Genomic DNA, 17,093 nt, shown 5'->3' with positions numbered 1-17,093 from the left:
ATTGCTTCTCGGCCTTTTGGCTAAGATCAAGTGTAGTATCTGTTCTTATCAGTTTAATGTCTGATATGTCCTCTATGCGAGGACTACATATTAAATGGATTTTTATCAATAGGAGTTGAAAAAGGAGCTTGCTCCGTTCACTCCAAGCATCGACCCGGTACTGCAGTGCCGCTGGGAACGGTGCGCTCTCCTCTGCTCTTGTGAAAAAGCAAACAGCGGTGCAGGATGGAAGTTTCAGGGAGCCTAAGATGAAACTTTCTTTTAATCTGCTGAGAAAAGAGAGTGAATGCGAAGCAGACTTTTAACACGGCTCTGGGAGCGAGCCGAGTGCGGGCTAACCGGGAGAATTGCTTGAAAGAAACGCGACACCGAATGAGCAGTCAGAACAAAGCCTCAATACGGTGTTCCCGTGTTGTTTGTGGCTGCCTTGTCTTTTGCACAGAGTAAAAGACAAGGCAGCCATCGAATAGGGCCCGATTGTTCCTACTTGGTCAGCCGAGGAGCAAGGGGGGGGAGCAAGCGTCTCAACCAAGCAAAGCTCACCATGGGGAAGGTGGCTATGCCAACTAGCCTGATGCCCTGCTCCCGCAGTGATGGATAATCGTACACTGGTTTCTCTTCATAATGTACAAGTCTTTCGCCTTTTACTAAAGACTTCCGTGGAGAGCAGCACTAATGAATTGTTTCTATTTTTGGCAGGCTTTACCTTTGCGGGTGAAGCCCTTTCTGTCTGTGCAAAAGAAATCTTGTTACTGTGCAGAGTGACTTCTCTGAGTAGAGTCGCCTTACTTGTTGTGACTGTGCCGATGTTCGAAGCTGGAGTGCAAAGTTGTTGCTTGAATGGTGCTTGCTGGAGCGTGCGGTAGTGTAAAGTTATACCATTTAAAAGTGTTGAAGAGTGCTCAGTGCAGCGGGTGGGCGGAGGTGCAAAGTGACACTATGGCCATAAAACGAACACCGCTACAAGTGCGCATTGTGCCAGGAAGGGCCCTCGGACGTGAACCAGTGGACAGATATCGCTTCTCGGCCTTTTGGCTAAGATCAAGTGTAGTATCTGTACTTATCAGTTTAATATGTGATATGTCTATGCAAGGACTACATATTAAATGGATTTTTATCAATAGGAGTTGAAAAAGGAGCTTGCTCCGTTCACTCCAAGCATCGACCCGGTACTGCAGTGCTGCTGGGAACGGTGCGCTCTCCTCTGCTCTTGTGAAAAAGCAAACAGCGGTGCAGGATGGAAGTTTCTTTTAATCTGCTGAGAAAAGAGAGTGAATGCGAAGCAGACTTTAACACGGCTCTGGGAGCGAGCCGAGTGCGGGCTAACCAGGAGAATTGCTTGAAAGAAACGCGACACCGAATGAGCGGTCAGAACAAAGCCTCAATACGGTGTTCCTGTGGTGTTTTTATAAAATGCGGTGTAAAAAAAGGTGTGAATGCCCCATAGAAAACTAAAAGGTGGAGCGGAAGTGTTCAGCTGCAAGAAGGTGTGAATGTCCGACTATATTTGATGAAAAGCAGGTGAAGCAAGGTCTGAATGCCCAACCTTACATCATCAAAAGCGAGATCAGAGGTTTTTGGCTGCAAGAAGGCCATAGTTTGCCAAAAGCGGGTAAGGTGCGAATGATCGGCTAAATATCAACAAAAGTGGGGGCGGAGGTCTTCGGATGCAAGTGGGTGTGAATATCCCACCATACAAGTATGGTGGAGAGGAAGCTGTGAATGGCCGACCATAGTTTGCAAAATGCGGGTGAGAAAAGGTGCGAATGTCCAACCATACATGATCAAAACAGGGAGCGGAGGTGTTTGGCTGCGACAAGGTGTGAATGTCCACCCATAATTAATGAAAAGCGGGCAACAAGTAGGTTCGAATGCCCAACCATACATCATCAAAAGCAGGAGTGGATGTGTTCGGCTACAAGAAGGTTTGAATGTCCGAGCATAGTTTGTAAAAAGCGGGTAAGAAAAGGTTCGAATGCCCGAACATACACCATCAAAAGAGGGAGCGGAGGTGTTCCGCTGTAAGACGGTGTGAATGTCCGACCATAGTTGGTAAAAAGTGGGTATGAAAAGGTTCGAATGCCCAAATTCGGCTGCAAAAAAGTGTGTTCGGCTGCAAAAAGGTGTGAATGTTCGACTAAATTTTGTAAAAAGCGGGTAAGACAAGGTGCGAATGTCCGAACATACACCATCAAAAGAGGGAGCGGAGGTGTTCCGCTGTAAGATGCTGCGAATGTCCGGCCATAGTTGGTAAAAAGCGGGTAAGAAAAGGTTAAAAAACCCGACTGTACACAATCAATAGCGGAAGCGGAGTTGTTCGGCTACAAGAAGGTGTGAAAGTCCACCAATAATTACTGAAAAATGGGTAAGAAAAGACGTGAATGCCCAACTATACATCATCAAAAGCAGAAGTGGATGTGTTCGGCCACAAGAAGGTTTGAATGTCCGACCATAGTTTGTAAAAGGCGGGTAAGAAAAGGTTCGAATGCCCGTACATACACAATCAAAAGAGGGAGCGGAGGTGTTTCGCTGCAAGAAGGTGTGAATGTCCGAGCATAGTTTGTAGAAAGTGGGTAAGAAAAGGTTCGAATGCCAGAACATACACCATCAAAAGAGGGAGCGGAGGTGTTCCGCTGTAAGAAGGTGTGAATGTCCGACCATAGTTGGTAAAAAGCGGGTAAGAAAAGGTTCGAATGCCAAAATATACACCATCAAAAGCGGAAGCCGAGGTGTTCGGCTGCAAGTAGGTGTGAATGTCAGATCATAATTTGCAAAAAGCTGATGAGAAAGGTGTGAATGACCGACAATAATTGCTGAAAAATGTGTTAGAAAAGATAAGAATGCCGGACCATTCATCATCAAAAGCGGGAGAAGAGGTGTTCGGCTGCAAGAAGCTGTGAATGTCCAGCCATAATTACTCAAAAACGGGTAAGAAAAGGTAGTATTGCCAGACCATAAATGATCAAAAAAGGGAGCGGAGGTTTTCCGCTGTAAGAAGGTGTGAATATCCGACCATAATTGGTAAAAAGCGGGTAAGAAAAGGTGCGAATGCCCGACAATGTATGATCAAAAGAGGGAACGGAGGTTTTCGGCTGCAAGAAGGTCTAAATGTCCAACCATAATTTGTAAAAACCGGGGAAGAAAAAGGCTCAGAAGCCCAACTATACACCATCAAAAGCGGGAGCGGAGGTGTTCAACTGCAAGAAGGTCTGAATGTCCATCAATAATTGCTAGAAAACATGAAAAAAAATTTTCGAATATCCAACCGCACATGATCATAAGTGGGAGAGGAGGTGTTCAGCTGCAAGAAGGTGTGAATGTCCACCCATAATTCCTCAAAAATGGGTAAAAAAAAAGGTGCGAATGCCCAACCATACATCATCAAAAGCAGGACTGGATGTGTTAGGCTACAAGAAGGTTTGAATGTAAGAGCATAGTTTGTAAAAAGCGGGTAAGAAAAGGTTCGAATGCCCGAACATACACCATCAAAAGAGGGAGCGGAGGTGTTCCGCCATAAGAAGGTGTGAATGTCCGACCGTAGTTGGTTAAAATACCCGACTGTACACAATCAATAGCGGGAGCGAATGTGTTCGGCTACAAGGTGTGAATGGCCGACCATTTTTTGTAAATAGCGGGTAAGAAAAGGTGCGAATGCCCAACAATGTATGATCAAAAGAGGGAGCGGAGGTTTTCGGCTAAAAGAAGGTCTGAATGTCCAACCATAATTTGTAAAAACCGGGGAAGAAAAGGCTCGAAAGCCCGACTATACACCATCAGAAGCGGGAGCAGAGGGGTTCAGCTGCAAGAATGTCTGAATGTCCATCAATAATTGCTAGAAAACATGAAAGAAAATTTTCGAATATCAAACCGCACATGATCATATGCGGGAGAGGAGGTGTTCAGCTGCAAGAAGGTGTGAATGTCCACCCATAATTCCTGAAAAATGGGTAAAAAAAGGTGCGAATGCCCAACCATACATCATCAAAAGCATGTGTGAATGTCAGATCATAATTTGCAAAAACCTGATTGTGTGCAGCTGAACACCTCTGCTCCCGCTTTTGATGGTGTATAGTCGGGCTTTCGAGGCTTTTCTTCAACGGTATTTACAAATTATGGTTGGAAATTCAGACCTTGCAGCCGAACACCTCCGCTCCCTCTTTTGATCATACATTGTCAGGCATTCGCACCTTGTCTTACCCGCTTTTTACAAACCATGGTCGGACTTTCACACCTTCTTGTAGCCGAACACATACGCTCCCACTATTGATTGTGTACAGTCGGGTATTTTAACCTTTTCTTACCCGCTTTTTACCAACTATGGTCGGACATTCCATTGCATGCAATACTCTCCCATGGTCCTGATTCATTACCCAAATCCCTTGGTCTCTGATGACCGCTGTGCTTGCTGACTTTCTCAAGGATGCGGTGTACAAAATCATCAGTCCCTTCACCAGGTTTCTGTTTGCAGGTGTAAATGTGGGACATATTGATTTTGGTTGGAAATTGAGTGGTGATGGCTTGACACAGTCTTTGGATGGCTGCTTCATATTGAGCGTTATCATTATGTCCTCGTTCACTGTTGGTAGGTCGCAAATCCAGTTGTAGCATACTGGCCTCTATTTTGCCGAGGTCGGTCGGTTTGAACTTTTTTGCCAATATGCGACGCAATTCAACCCCAGTCAGGCAGAATTGTGCGCAGAAATCTCGCAACTCGTCAGCAAAATGGGGTCCAGAAATCTCTGGATCTGGTAAGCATTGTTATGCTTCCATGATGTCAGTCTCAGTCCAGGGTCGATAAACCAGTAATGGTCCAGTGGGAACTGCAACTTTAACCATAGGCATGGTTTGAATCTGGTTTTGTTTTTTCTCACGTTTAGATCTCTGAAGTCCAGATTGTGGGTAAAGGATTTTTGTCACTTGCGTTAAAAGTTCTTGGGCAGGTACGCTGGAGAACCAAACGTCTTCCTTTTCCTCATCATCAGACCTATGTAACTGATGTTGTGAGAATGATGGAATTTCTTCCCGAGGGAGGATGGAAGAAGTCCCTTCTTCCCGAGAGCCAGAGGCTTGTGGCAGGGCTGGCTGTTGTTGTTGCAGGCGTCGTGGAGGGCAGGAGTCCAGGTCTGGATCCGGCACAGCTAATACTAAATTATTATCATCATTCCGTCATGGCATTTGTTTAACATTTTCCTTTCTTTCTCTTAATACACTTTATTTTTTCCAAAATTCTATACCTTTCTTACTTCTTATTTAAACTTAATTTTCTTTTTTTTGCTTCATCTCTTCTTCTTCTTCTCATATTTGCAAAACTTTTCTTCTAATTTTCTTATTTCTAACGGTAGGGTCAAAAGTCTGAGACCTACTGTTTCCCATTCTCAGACTTGGAATGGGGAAATATATTCCTTTACTCAAAGGACGTCTCCAATGAGGACCTTAATCTGTACTCACACTTCTTCGGAGTACTTCACACTTCTTCGGACTGCTTCAAAAGTTTCACTTACCCATGAAATCTCTGTCTCACTAATGACACAACCGGGAAACCCTCTTTTATTCAAATAAAAACTAAAAAGCAGTCCTATCGTCTCAGACTATCATATTTCAAAAATGATCCCAGCGCTGGTATTCAGGAAAAGGACCTGCCAGTCCTCTCTCTCAGAAAAGGCCTTGGAGGTATGAGGCTGGAACAGCTACTTCAGTCCAGGCTGGCCATGCACTGCGATCCGGTCCAGAGACACCAGTCGAGGGATCCTGTTCGTGACGCCAAAATTGTGGTGGAAATTTAGTAACGCACAGAGTCAGTTATTTTCTTCTGAGGAGATAAGAGGCTTTAATAATAATATCTTGAAAGAGAGAACAACACAGTACATAATACAGAGTTGCTCTGACCACTGAAGTAAAAACACACAGTTATATTGCCCGCTCATCACGTCATCTGTCTTTGGTTGATAGTTGATTGTTCTTCTAACTTTCCTCCCCAACCATCAGTTTAGGTTACCCAAAAGGAGTGTATTGCTCCATCACAAGTATGCTTCTTTCACATACAGGGTAATATGAAGAATTTTATGCCTGAAACCTATTTAGACATGCAAAAATATGAAGGACAAAGCAGTTTTAACTTGGTTTGAGTGAAGGAATTCATTTTATAACAAAATCTGAAATTGTGTAGAACTCGTGAAAATAAGCTTATTCTCGGATTCCTAAAGGTTTAGTGTTGTTCTTTCCTATCCTGCAAAGTACAACGTTCTTTTTTGTTTAAAGCTATTTAGACATGGATAAATATGAAGGACAAAGCAGTTTTAACTTGGTTTGAGTGAAGGAATTAATTTTATATCAAAATCCGGAATTGTGTAGAACTCGTGAAAAGAAGCTTATTCTTGGATTCCTGAAAAAATTTAGTGTTGTTGTTTCCTATCCTGAAAAGTACTACGTTTGTTTTTGTTTAAAGCTATTTAGACATGGATAAATATGAAGTACAAAGCAGTTTTAACTAATAATACCATTATATTAATCAACCCAAAAGAAACAAGGAAAATAATAACTTTATCTGTAAAACATCAGCCTGCATTTGCACACAACATGAGTTTAAAATGGAGGCATCATAGTAATAAAGGGTCCAATGATAAACAATCAAAACATGAACAATTAAACATGATTATCTTCATCCCTCTCTAAGTCAGCGTCACTAGAGGAAAAATTTTGAAAGCAAGAAAGTTATTTGAGTCATTTGGTCTTTTTCACACTGTTGTTTAGATGGACTACATAAAAGGATGTCATCCACATACTGCAAAAGAGCAGAGCCTGTGGTTGATTGAAGTTAATCCAGACTAGCTTTGAGGGCAGCATTGTAAATAGTGGGACTTTCACAGTACCCCTGGCATAACCGGGTAAAAGTCCAAGATCTCCCTTCAAACTAAAAAGCAAACCAAAATGGGCTATCAGGGTGCACTGGCGACAAGTCAACCACTGAGAAAAACTGTGCATCTGATGTAATTTGAGACAAAATAGTGTGTGGGTTGGGCACAGTAGGAGCATGTGGCTGAACTGCAGCATTCACCGCTTGGAGGTCCTGTACAAAACGCCATTCATCTGGCTGGCCAGCATCTTTAATCTTTTTAACAGGAATCAATGGAGTAAGCACAGGTGAATTTTCAAAAGGAACAATAACGCCTGTTTTCTGAAAAGATTGAAAAACAGGTTTAATCCCTTTAATTGCTTCAGGCTTAAAAGGGTATTGTTTTTTACATGGACAAAAGTCTGATTTAGGGGTGACAATTACTGGTTCACAGCCTTTTATCAACCCCACATCATATTTGCTCTTAGCCCAAAGATCATTGGGCACTTCAGCCAACATGGGTATCGAAGACAAATCTGTTTCAGATAAAAAACATGCTTCAAAATGTGATTCTGTGGTAGGAATTAAGTCCACAGTTCTTTGACAATGCATTGTACTCAAAAATGTTTTTTTGTATGCTGACAATCGTTCAGAAAACATCAAATTTGGATCAGCAGGTGAAACGGTCCACTCCATTTCTTTCTGACATGTAGCAACAAACTCTCCCACACCTTGTCACTGCCTGTGTGTACGTTTGGCCAAGGAAATGTGAGGGCGAGTACCACAAACATTAAAAAAATCGAAGTGCTCTGGAGTCAATAAAGTAGGCGCACATATTTTTTCACTTCTTCTCATAGTCATTGTCAGGCCCCAAAGAAATGTGTGATGTGCAGTGCAAATCAGTAGGTTGCATGAAATCAGAAAGGGGTGAAACTAACGCTTTTGCTTCTTCCACTAGTTGTTGTGAAAAAGGAGAGCTGGGAAGTTTCCACTCATAAGCATATGTAAGTGCCGATGAATCAAACTGCACTGCTGTGAAAACTTTGTCAGGCTGTAACATAACCTTAACACCCTCTGGTGTAGAAGTTAAAATAATGCCTAATTTACACATGAGATCACAGCCCATCAGGTTAATGGGACACAACTCTGATAACAAAAATGAGTGTTTGAAGGAGAGCTCAGTGACAACACGCAATGGGCATTGTCATTTTCTCCTTCACAACCTGGCCTGATGCAGACATACAGTAAACGTGGTTTCCACTTAACTTTGGAGGACAATCAAACTCCCCTGACGTCACTACTGATGAACATAAGTTCCTATATTCTGAGAGAAATATCTTTGCTCTAGGACGGAAATAGCATGCAAAACTTTACTACGTGAATCACAGTCGGCAAGCGTTGCTTCACTACACAGAGCAGGAAAAATGTGTGAGTGTGTTTGTGCTATCACCCATTAGTGGAGGCTCCGCTGCCGCGTGACGTCCAGAACCTGCCTCCCACCCTCAGTCAGTCTTTTGCCCAATTTCATCACTTTTCAGCTGTGGACAGTCCTTCTTCCAGTGTCCAGTCTGGCCACAGTAAAAACAAATATTCGGATCATAGCTCTGGCGTGGCCCATTTCGACCTCCTCTCCCACACGTCCACGTCTTCGACTTCGGCCTCGTCCTCTGTTTACACCAACTGCGTAATACATGGTCATGGTTGCCAAATGCAGCTCCTTTTCACACTTGTCCCTTTTGGTTGTCTTACGCGTCTCAACTTGGTTCTGAGCATGGCGAGCATATCAGCGAACGTCAGCCAAACGAGGACCCTCACACCATCCCACGTAAATGTTCTTTACTTCAGTGGCGACATCTATATAATATTGTCTGGGTCCCGTTAAAACATGTATTTTTCCCATCTAATTCCTTGTTTGCTTTAAAACAAGTATTCCCCATTTTCTATCCCTTCAGTAGCCAACCAGTTTGTATGGAGTACACTGGAGCAACTTGACTGATCAGTAAAACACTGCTTTTGTTGTCACCGCAAGGCTTCCCCCGTCGGTTGTTTCACTGAGACACTACTGAGTAACTACAACTCAACACAGTTTATACACATAACATTCATATACATACTAACAAACAAACAAACAATAATTTATCGCAATTTTCTCATCTCTGTTTGAACGTACACCCAGGTAAATATTCCTGTAGTCTTCTCATACCGACTATGGACCCATTCATTGTTTAACTTCACTGTTTTGCAAATCCTAATTGAATATTACACATTGACATTGAACTTTACTGGATAAGCAGGTCTTCATTGCATTCAGCAGCCTATATGTGAGCATCTATGTGTAAGCTGTTCTTCTTTGCATTTATCAGCAGCAAGCAATTCTTCACTGCACATGCATATGTAAATAGTAAAACAATTCCAATGTGTTAGCGAAACCTTCTATATCACAGTGGTTTCTAAGATCTATTTTAAGTTCTTTGCCATCAGTGAGATGACATAGTTTACAAAGTGTGTCAAATTATCACTGAAGATCTTTTCAGGAATTTCAAATCTAGAAATGAGTTATTTTACGCGTGATTTTGCTACTGAGAGTGCATCTGCTTGTGCACATGGAAATATTTCAGACCATTTGGTAAAAACCTCTGTTGTCACTGAGCAGAATCGTTTCCCTTAACATTAATTTAGTTCAATGAAATCTACACAATAATGAAATAATGAAATCCAAACAAATATGTTGAAAAAGATACACTGGCTTAGGGAATTATCTTCGTTTTGGTCTTAGATTGCCCTGTGGAATGTATTTTGCACATATTTGACCTGCTAGACAAAACTTTATTCATTTATTTATTCTAAAAAAAAAAATTCAATAATTAGTAAAACCATATGCTGTAAAAACCTTGTTCATTATTGCTTCCATCCCTCCTGTTGAGACATGACATGGTGCGTGGCTCAATACTGCAGCATATTTAAACAAATTCTTTGGCAGTATGGTTTTCCTTCCGGTCATTCATACGAGTCTATTGTAGATGGCAATTGAATAACATCTAATAATGCTAAAATATTTGTAGTTTATACATTTAGCTGTGGATGTCAACATACCTGTTTTTCCAATGCTGTGTTAACACATGTACAGTTGAGAAGGCATACTGACTGTCAGTGTAAACGTTAACAACCTTTTTGTTATTTAATTTACAAGCTTCAGTTAAAGCTACCAATTCGACTGCTTGAACAGAGTAATTTTTTGGTAGTGGTTGTTTTAAGAAAACTTCAGTTTCTGTTACTACTGCAAATCCTGTAGCATTTGTGCCATCAGGGTTTTTTGCTTGACCTGTTGAATAAATATAGTTATTTCTGCATTTTCATAACGTATATCAGTTAAGTCTGGCCTGGGTAAAACACTGATGGTTATTTCTGACATGCAATCATGAGGCTTTCCATCTGTGGGGTAGGTAGCAGTGTGACAACAAGGTGTGGCTGTGAAAGAAGAACTGTTATGTAGGAGAGATGTCTGGTAAAGATATTTTGTTAAGTAACCATATCACAGCCACTGCATGAGGTACCTTAAGTGTTAATGGGTGAAATAACACCATTATTGTTGATGCCTGCACTGCCAATGGCTTCTGGCCATTGATTCAAAAGTACAATCTCGTCCCTTTTTCCCCCTTTCAGTGGACACTGGCCCCTAATTACCGCAATTCAGCAGGGGGTCTTTCATTAGGAGTACTGGACTCCCCCGTGCACGGTTTCAGCTCCGACCCTGGAAAGCGGAAAAAACGTTGAGATCTGGTTTGAGGACCCAATTGTTGAGAAAAGTCTCTCAATGAGACTCAGAGTTGCTGGAGTCAGTTAATGCAAATGTTTAATCTTGCAGCAAGTTCAAGAATGTGTGTGTGTATGGGTGTATGTGTGCAAACGTGTGTGAGTTTGTGTGTGTGAGAGTTTAAAGAACCTGTTATCCACAGGCAGGTCTTAACTAGTATGGCACAGGTCCAGCCTGTCTCATCTTTTTTGGAAGGTCCAGCGCTCGGCCGTAACCCTTCTGTCTGTTTGGACTCTCACATACATTCGGTTAATCATAGAAAAACGAGAACAAAACTTTTTAGCCCCTTAAATTCATAAAACAGACATGGTGCAGTTATTTCCATTCTAGAAAATAAGAGTAATCACCACCATTCCTATAAATTCTGGATATTCTAACAATCTGAATCTTTTTTAAATGTTCGATGAAGCCCTTTGCTGTTCTGTTTAGAGACTCAGCTTATCATAAACCAAGTTTTGCTCTTGAACCAAGCTTCTAAACTCTTCACCTTTTTCATTTCTCAGTTAGTATTCACTTTAAAACTGATTAAAAGAAAAATTAAATGAATGCCTATCAACAAATGTGGGATCTAAACTCTAGTGCTTTCTCTAAAATAATTTCCTTTCTCAATTCAGAAATGTGTGTGTGTAAGTCACAACACCCGTGACACCAAAACGGCTTTCTTTTCTCTCTTTTCTCTACACTCTGCACTGTGAGCACACACACCAAATCAGAAAGGCTTTTTTCTCTCTTTTCTACATTATGGACTGTGGGGACACAAAACCGCTCTCTCTCTTTTTTTTTTTTGATTGTGTGCCAGGGCGTTGTCTCACGTATTAGATTATGCTTAAGATACGAATGGGTTTATCAGTCACATCAGAATCCATACATACTGATCCTCCCGTAATAAAATGGTCGGATCTTATCAAACACACTTTGTTTCTTGTGACAAGTCAGCGAAACAGCGTATACACGTCAAGACACTGAATCAAGTTTGCCACAAGAACTCATAAGTTTGGCAGTATTGCTCTGCCGTCAGCAATCATACACCCATTTTATTTTCATGAGACATGTGCAGGCACCTGTTCATCTACTGTTCTATCACTATGAATTAGTTTATCTATTATCAATAAGGATACTTCTACAACTACTATCAAAGTATGTCCGGACTTCTTATGTTGTCAGTTGCTATATATGAATAAGTGGGTTGCTACTGAAAAGCATTAAGCATGTCACACAGCCCAAACATATAACATTTCAGGACACACCACACAGTTAACAACCACAGTGAAGCGTGTCAAAGCCCAAACATGTAACATTCAACAGGACACTTACGCAACACATTCAAATCAAACAGTCAGACAACATACAAGAACATATACCCCAGCCGGCATTGCTCCCTGCCTATTTTCCTACAACTCACTATGTCGACTAAATTCGGACGTTCACAACTTCTTACAACCGAACACCTCCGCTTCCGCTTTTGATGGTATATATTCGGGCATTCGAACCTTTTCTTACCCGCTTTTTACCAACTATGGTCGGACATTCACACCGTCTTTCAGTGGAACACCTCCGCTCCCTCTTTTGATGGTGTATGTTCGGGCATTCGCACCTTTTCTTACCCGCTTTTTACAAACTATGGTCGTACATTCAAACCTTCTTGTAGCCGAAAACCTCCACTCCCTCTTTTGATCATACTTTGTCGGGCATTCGCACCTTTTCTTACCCGCTTTTTACAAACTATGCTCGGACATTCAAACCTTCTTGTAGCCAAACACATCCACTCCTGATTTTGTTGATGTATGGTTGGGCATTCGAACCTACTTGTTGCCCGCTTTTCATTAATTATGGGTGGACATTCACACCTTGTCGCAGCCAAACACCTCCGCTCCCTGTTTTTATCATGTATGGTTGGACATTCGCACCTTTTCTCACCCGCTTTTTGCAAACTATGGTCGGCCATTCACAGCTTCCTCTCCACCATACTTGTATGGTGGGATATTCACACCCACTTGCATCCGAAGACCTCCGCCCCCACTTTTGTTGATATTTAGTCGGTCATTCACACCTTACCCGTTTTCTTGCCGCCAAACACCTCTGATCTCGCTTTTGATGATGTAAGATTGGGCATTCAGACCTTGCTTTTCCTGCTTTTCACCAACTATATATATAACATTCACACCTTCTTGCAGCCGAACACTTCCGCTCCACCTTTTAGGTATCTATAACACCTTTTTTTTCACCGCATTTTATAGATTATGGTTGGAAATTCTCAACCACTCATCCGAAGACCTCTCCTCCCGCTTTTGTTAATATATTTGAACTTTAGTCAGACATTCACACCTACTTGCAGCCGAACACCACCTCTCTAGCTTTTGATGATGTATGGTCCGGTATTCTTACCGTTTCTAACACATTTTTCAGCAATTATGGTAGGACATTCACACCTTCTTGCAGCTGAACACCTCCTCTCCCACTTATGATCATGTGCGGATTGATTTTCGAAAATTTTCTTTCATGTTTTCTAGCAATTAAAAATGGACATTTAGACCTTCTTGCAGCTGAACACCTCCGCTCCCGCTTTTGATCATACATTGTCAGGCATTCGCACCTTGTCTTACCCGCTTTTTACAAAATTTAGTCGAACATTCACACCTTTTTGCAGCCGAACACAGTTTTTTGCAGCCGAATTTGGGCATTCGAACCTTTTCATACCCACTTTTTACCAACTATGGTCGGACATTCACACCGTCTTACAGCGGAACACCTCCGCTCCCTCTTTTGATGGTGTATGTTCGGGCATTCGAACCTTTTCTTACCCGCTTTTTACAAACTATGCTCGGACATTCAAACATTCTTGTAGCCGAACACATCCACTCCTGCTTTTGATGATGTATGGTTGGGCATTCGAACCTACTTGTTGCCCGCTTTTCATTAATTATGGGTGGACATTCACACCTTGTCGCAGCCAAACACCTCCGCTCCCTGTTTTGATCATGTATGGTTGGACATTCGCACCTTTTCTCACCCGCTTTTTGCAAACTATGGTCGGCCATTCACAGCTTCCTCTCCACCATACTTGTATGGTGGGATATTCACACCCACTTGCATCCGAAGATATTTAGTCGGTCATTCACACCTTACCCGTTTTCTTGCCGCCAAACACCTCTGATCTCGCTTTTGATTATGTAAGATTGGGCATTCAGACCTTGCTTTTCCTGCTTTTCACCAACTATATATATAACATTCACACCTTCTTGCAGCCGAACACTTCCGCTCCACCTTTTAGGTATCTATCACACCTTTTTTTTCACCGCATTTTATAGATTATGGTTGGAAATTCTCAACCACTCATCCGAAGACCTCTCCTCCCGCTTTTGTTAATATATTTGAACTTTAGTCAGACATTCACACCTACTTGCAGCCGAACACCACCTCTCTAGCTTTTGATGATGTATGGTCCGGCATTCTTACCGTTTCTAACACATTTTTCAGCAATTATGGTAGGACATTCACACCTTCTTGCAGCTGAACACCTCCTCTCCCACTTATGATCATGTGCGGATTGATTTTCGAAAATTTTCTTTCATGTTTTCTAGCAATTAAAAATGGACATTTAGACCTTCTTGCAGCTGAACACCTCCGCTCCTGCTTTTGATCATACATTGTCAGGCATTCGCACCTTGTCTTACCCGCTTTTTACAAAATTTAGTCGAACATTCACACCTTTTTGCAGCCGAACACAGTTTTTTGCAGCCGAATTTGGGCATTCGAACCTTTTCATACCCACTTTTTACCAACTATGGTCGGAAATTCACACCGTCTTACAGCGGAACACCTCCGCTCCCTCTTTTGATGGTGTATGTTCGAGCATTCGAACCTTTTCTTACCCGCTTTTTACAAACTATGCTCGGACATTCAAACCTTCTTGTAGCAGAACACATCCATTTCTTCTTTTGATGATGTATGGTTGGGCATTCGCACCTTTTCTTACCCATTTTTCCGGAATTATGTGTGGACATTCACACCTACTTGCAGTCGAACAGCTCTGCTCCCTCTTTTGATGATATTTAGTCAGTCATTCGCACCTTACCCGCTTTTGGCAAACTATGGCCAAACCTCTGATCTCGCTTTTGATGATGTAAGGTTGGGCATTCAGACCTTGCTTCACCTGCTTTTCACCAAATAAAGCCGAACCTTTTAGTTTTTAGTTTTAGTTTTCTACGGGGCATTCACACCTTTTTTTTCACGGCATTTTATAAAAACACCACAGGAACACTGTATTGAGGCTTTGTTCTGACCGCTCATTCGGTGTCGCGTTTCTTTCAAGCAATTCTCCTGGTTAGCCCGCACTCGGCTCGCTCCCAGAGCCGTGTTAAAGTCTACTTCGCTGAAAAATGTGTTAGAAACGGTAAGAATGCCGGACCATACATCATCAAAAGCTAGAGAGGTGGTGTTCGGCTGCAAGTAGGTGTGAATGTCTGACTAAAGTTCAAATATATTAACAAAAGCGGGAGGAGAGGTCTTCGGATGAGTGGTTGAGAATTTCCAACCATAATGTATAAAATGCGGTGAAAAAAAGGTGTGATAGAAACCTAAAAGGTGGAGCGGAAGTGTTCGGCTGCAAGAAGGTGTGAATGTCCGTCTATAGTTGGTGAAAAGCAGGAAAAGCAAGGTCTTAATGCCCAATCTTACATCATCAAAAATGAGATCAGAGGGGTTTGGCTGCAAGAAAACGGGTAAGGTGTGAATGACCGACTAAATATCAACAAAAGTGGGGGCGGAGGTCTTCGGATGCAAGTGGGTGTGAATATCCCACCATACAAGTATGGTGGAGAGGAAGCTGTGAATGGCCGACCATAGTTTGCAAAAAGCGGGTGAGAAAAGGTGCGAATGTCCAACCATACATGATCAAAACAGGGAGCGGAGGTGTTTGGCTGCGACAAGGTGTGAATGTCCACCCATAATTAATGAAAAGCGGGCAACAAGTAGGTTCGAATGCCCAACCATACATCAACAAAAGCAGGAGTGGATGTGTTTGGCTACAAGAGGGTTTGAATGTCCGAGCATAGTTTGTAAAAAGCGGGTAAGAAAAGGTGCGAATGCCCGAACACACACCATCAAAAGAGGGAGCGGAGGTGTTCCACTGTAAGATGGTGCGAATGTCCGACCATAGTTGGTAAAAAGCGGGTAAGAAAAGGTTCGAATGCCCGAATATATACCATCAAAAGCGGAAGCGGAGGTGTTCGGCTGCAAGAAGGTGTGAACGTCCGACCAAAGTTTGTAAAAAGCAGTTAAGAAAAGGTTCGAATATCCAACCAAACATAATCAAAAGAGGGAGCAGAGCTGTTCGACTGCAAGTAGGTGTGAATGTCCACACATAATTCCGGAAAAATGGGTAAGAAAAGGTGCGAATGCCCAACCATACATCATCAAAAGAAGAAATGGATGTGTTCTGCTACAAGAAGGTTTGAATGTCCGACCATAGTTTGTAAAAAGTGGGTAAGAAAAAGTTCGAATGCCCGAACATACACCATCAAAACTGGGAGCGAAGGTGTTCCGCTGTAAGACGGTGTGAATGTCCGACCATAATTGGTAAAAAGCGGGTAAGAAAAGGTTAAAATACCCGACTGTACACAATCAATAGTGGGAGCGGAGTTGTTCGGCTACAAGAAAGTGTGAAAGTCCGACCATGGTTTGTAAAACGCGGGTAAGAAAAGGTGCGAATGCCCGACAATGTATGATCAAAAGAGGGAGCGGAGGTGTTCGGCTGCAAGGTCTGAATTTCCAACCATAATTTGTAAACACCGTTGAAGAAAAGCCTCGAAAGCCCGACTATACACCATCAACAGCGGGAGCAGAGGTGTTCAGCTGCAAGAAGGTCTGAATGTCCACCAATAATTACTGAAAAATGGGTAAGAAAAGGTGTGAATGCCCAACTATACATCATCAAAAGCAGAAGTGGATGTGTTCAGCCACAAGAAGGTTTGAATGTCCGACCATAGTTTGTAAAAGGCGGGTAAGAAAAGGTTTGAATGCCCGAACATACACAATCAAAAGAGGGAGCGGAGGTGTTTCGCTGCAAGAAGGTGTGAATGTCCGAGCATAGTTTGTAAAAAGTGGGTAAGAAAAGGTTAAAATACCCGACTCTACACAATCAATAGCGGGAGCGGAGTTGTTCGGCTAAAAGAAGGTGTGAAAGTCCGACCATGGTTTGTAAAAAGCGGGTAAGAAAAGGTTTGAATGCCAAAATATACACCATCAAAAGCGGAAGCCGAGGTGTTTGGCTGCAAGTAGGTGTGAATGTCAGATCATAATTTGCAAAAATCTGATGAGAAAGGTGTGAATGACCGACAATAATTGCTGGAAAATGTGTTAGAAAAGGTAAGAATGCCGGACCATTCATCATCAAAAGCGGGAGAAGAGGTGTTCCGCTGTAAGATGGTGCGAATGTCCGACCATAGT

The 17,093-nt window shown here is 42.3% G+C and overlaps 3 non-coding genes across 3 annotated transcripts; all 3 read left to right on the top strand.

The window, feature by feature from the left end:
- LOC140306454 (U2 spliceosomal RNA) lies at window positions 1-191 on the top strand. Its single transcript, XR_011915760.1, has one exon. It is a non-coding gene; the product is annotated as a U2 spliceosomal RNA (small nuclear RNA).
- Window positions 192-603: 412 nt separating this feature from the next.
- On the top strand, window positions 604-717 carry LOC140306293 (U5 spliceosomal RNA). The gene has a single exon (XR_011915614.1). It is a non-coding gene; the product is annotated as a U5 spliceosomal RNA (small nuclear RNA).
- Window positions 718-1,015: 298 nt separating this feature from the next.
- On the top strand, window positions 1,016-1,203 carry LOC140306154 (U2 spliceosomal RNA). The gene has a single exon (XR_011915509.1). It is a non-coding gene; the product is annotated as a U2 spliceosomal RNA (small nuclear RNA).
- The last annotated feature ends 15,890 nt before the right edge of the window (window positions 1,204-17,093 follow it).

The sequence above is a fragment of the Leuresthes tenuis genome, unplaced genomic scaffold (genome assembly GCF_036924035.1).
Source record: "Leuresthes tenuis unplaced genomic scaffold, fLeuTen1.0.hap1 SCAF_4, whole genome shotgun sequence".
In the NCBI taxonomy this organism is placed as follows: Eukaryota; Metazoa; Chordata; class Actinopteri; order Atheriniformes; family Atherinopsidae; genus Leuresthes; species Leuresthes tenuis.
Note: the sequence above shows the minus strand (reverse complement) of the source record. Positions and strands in the feature narration are given on the sequence as shown.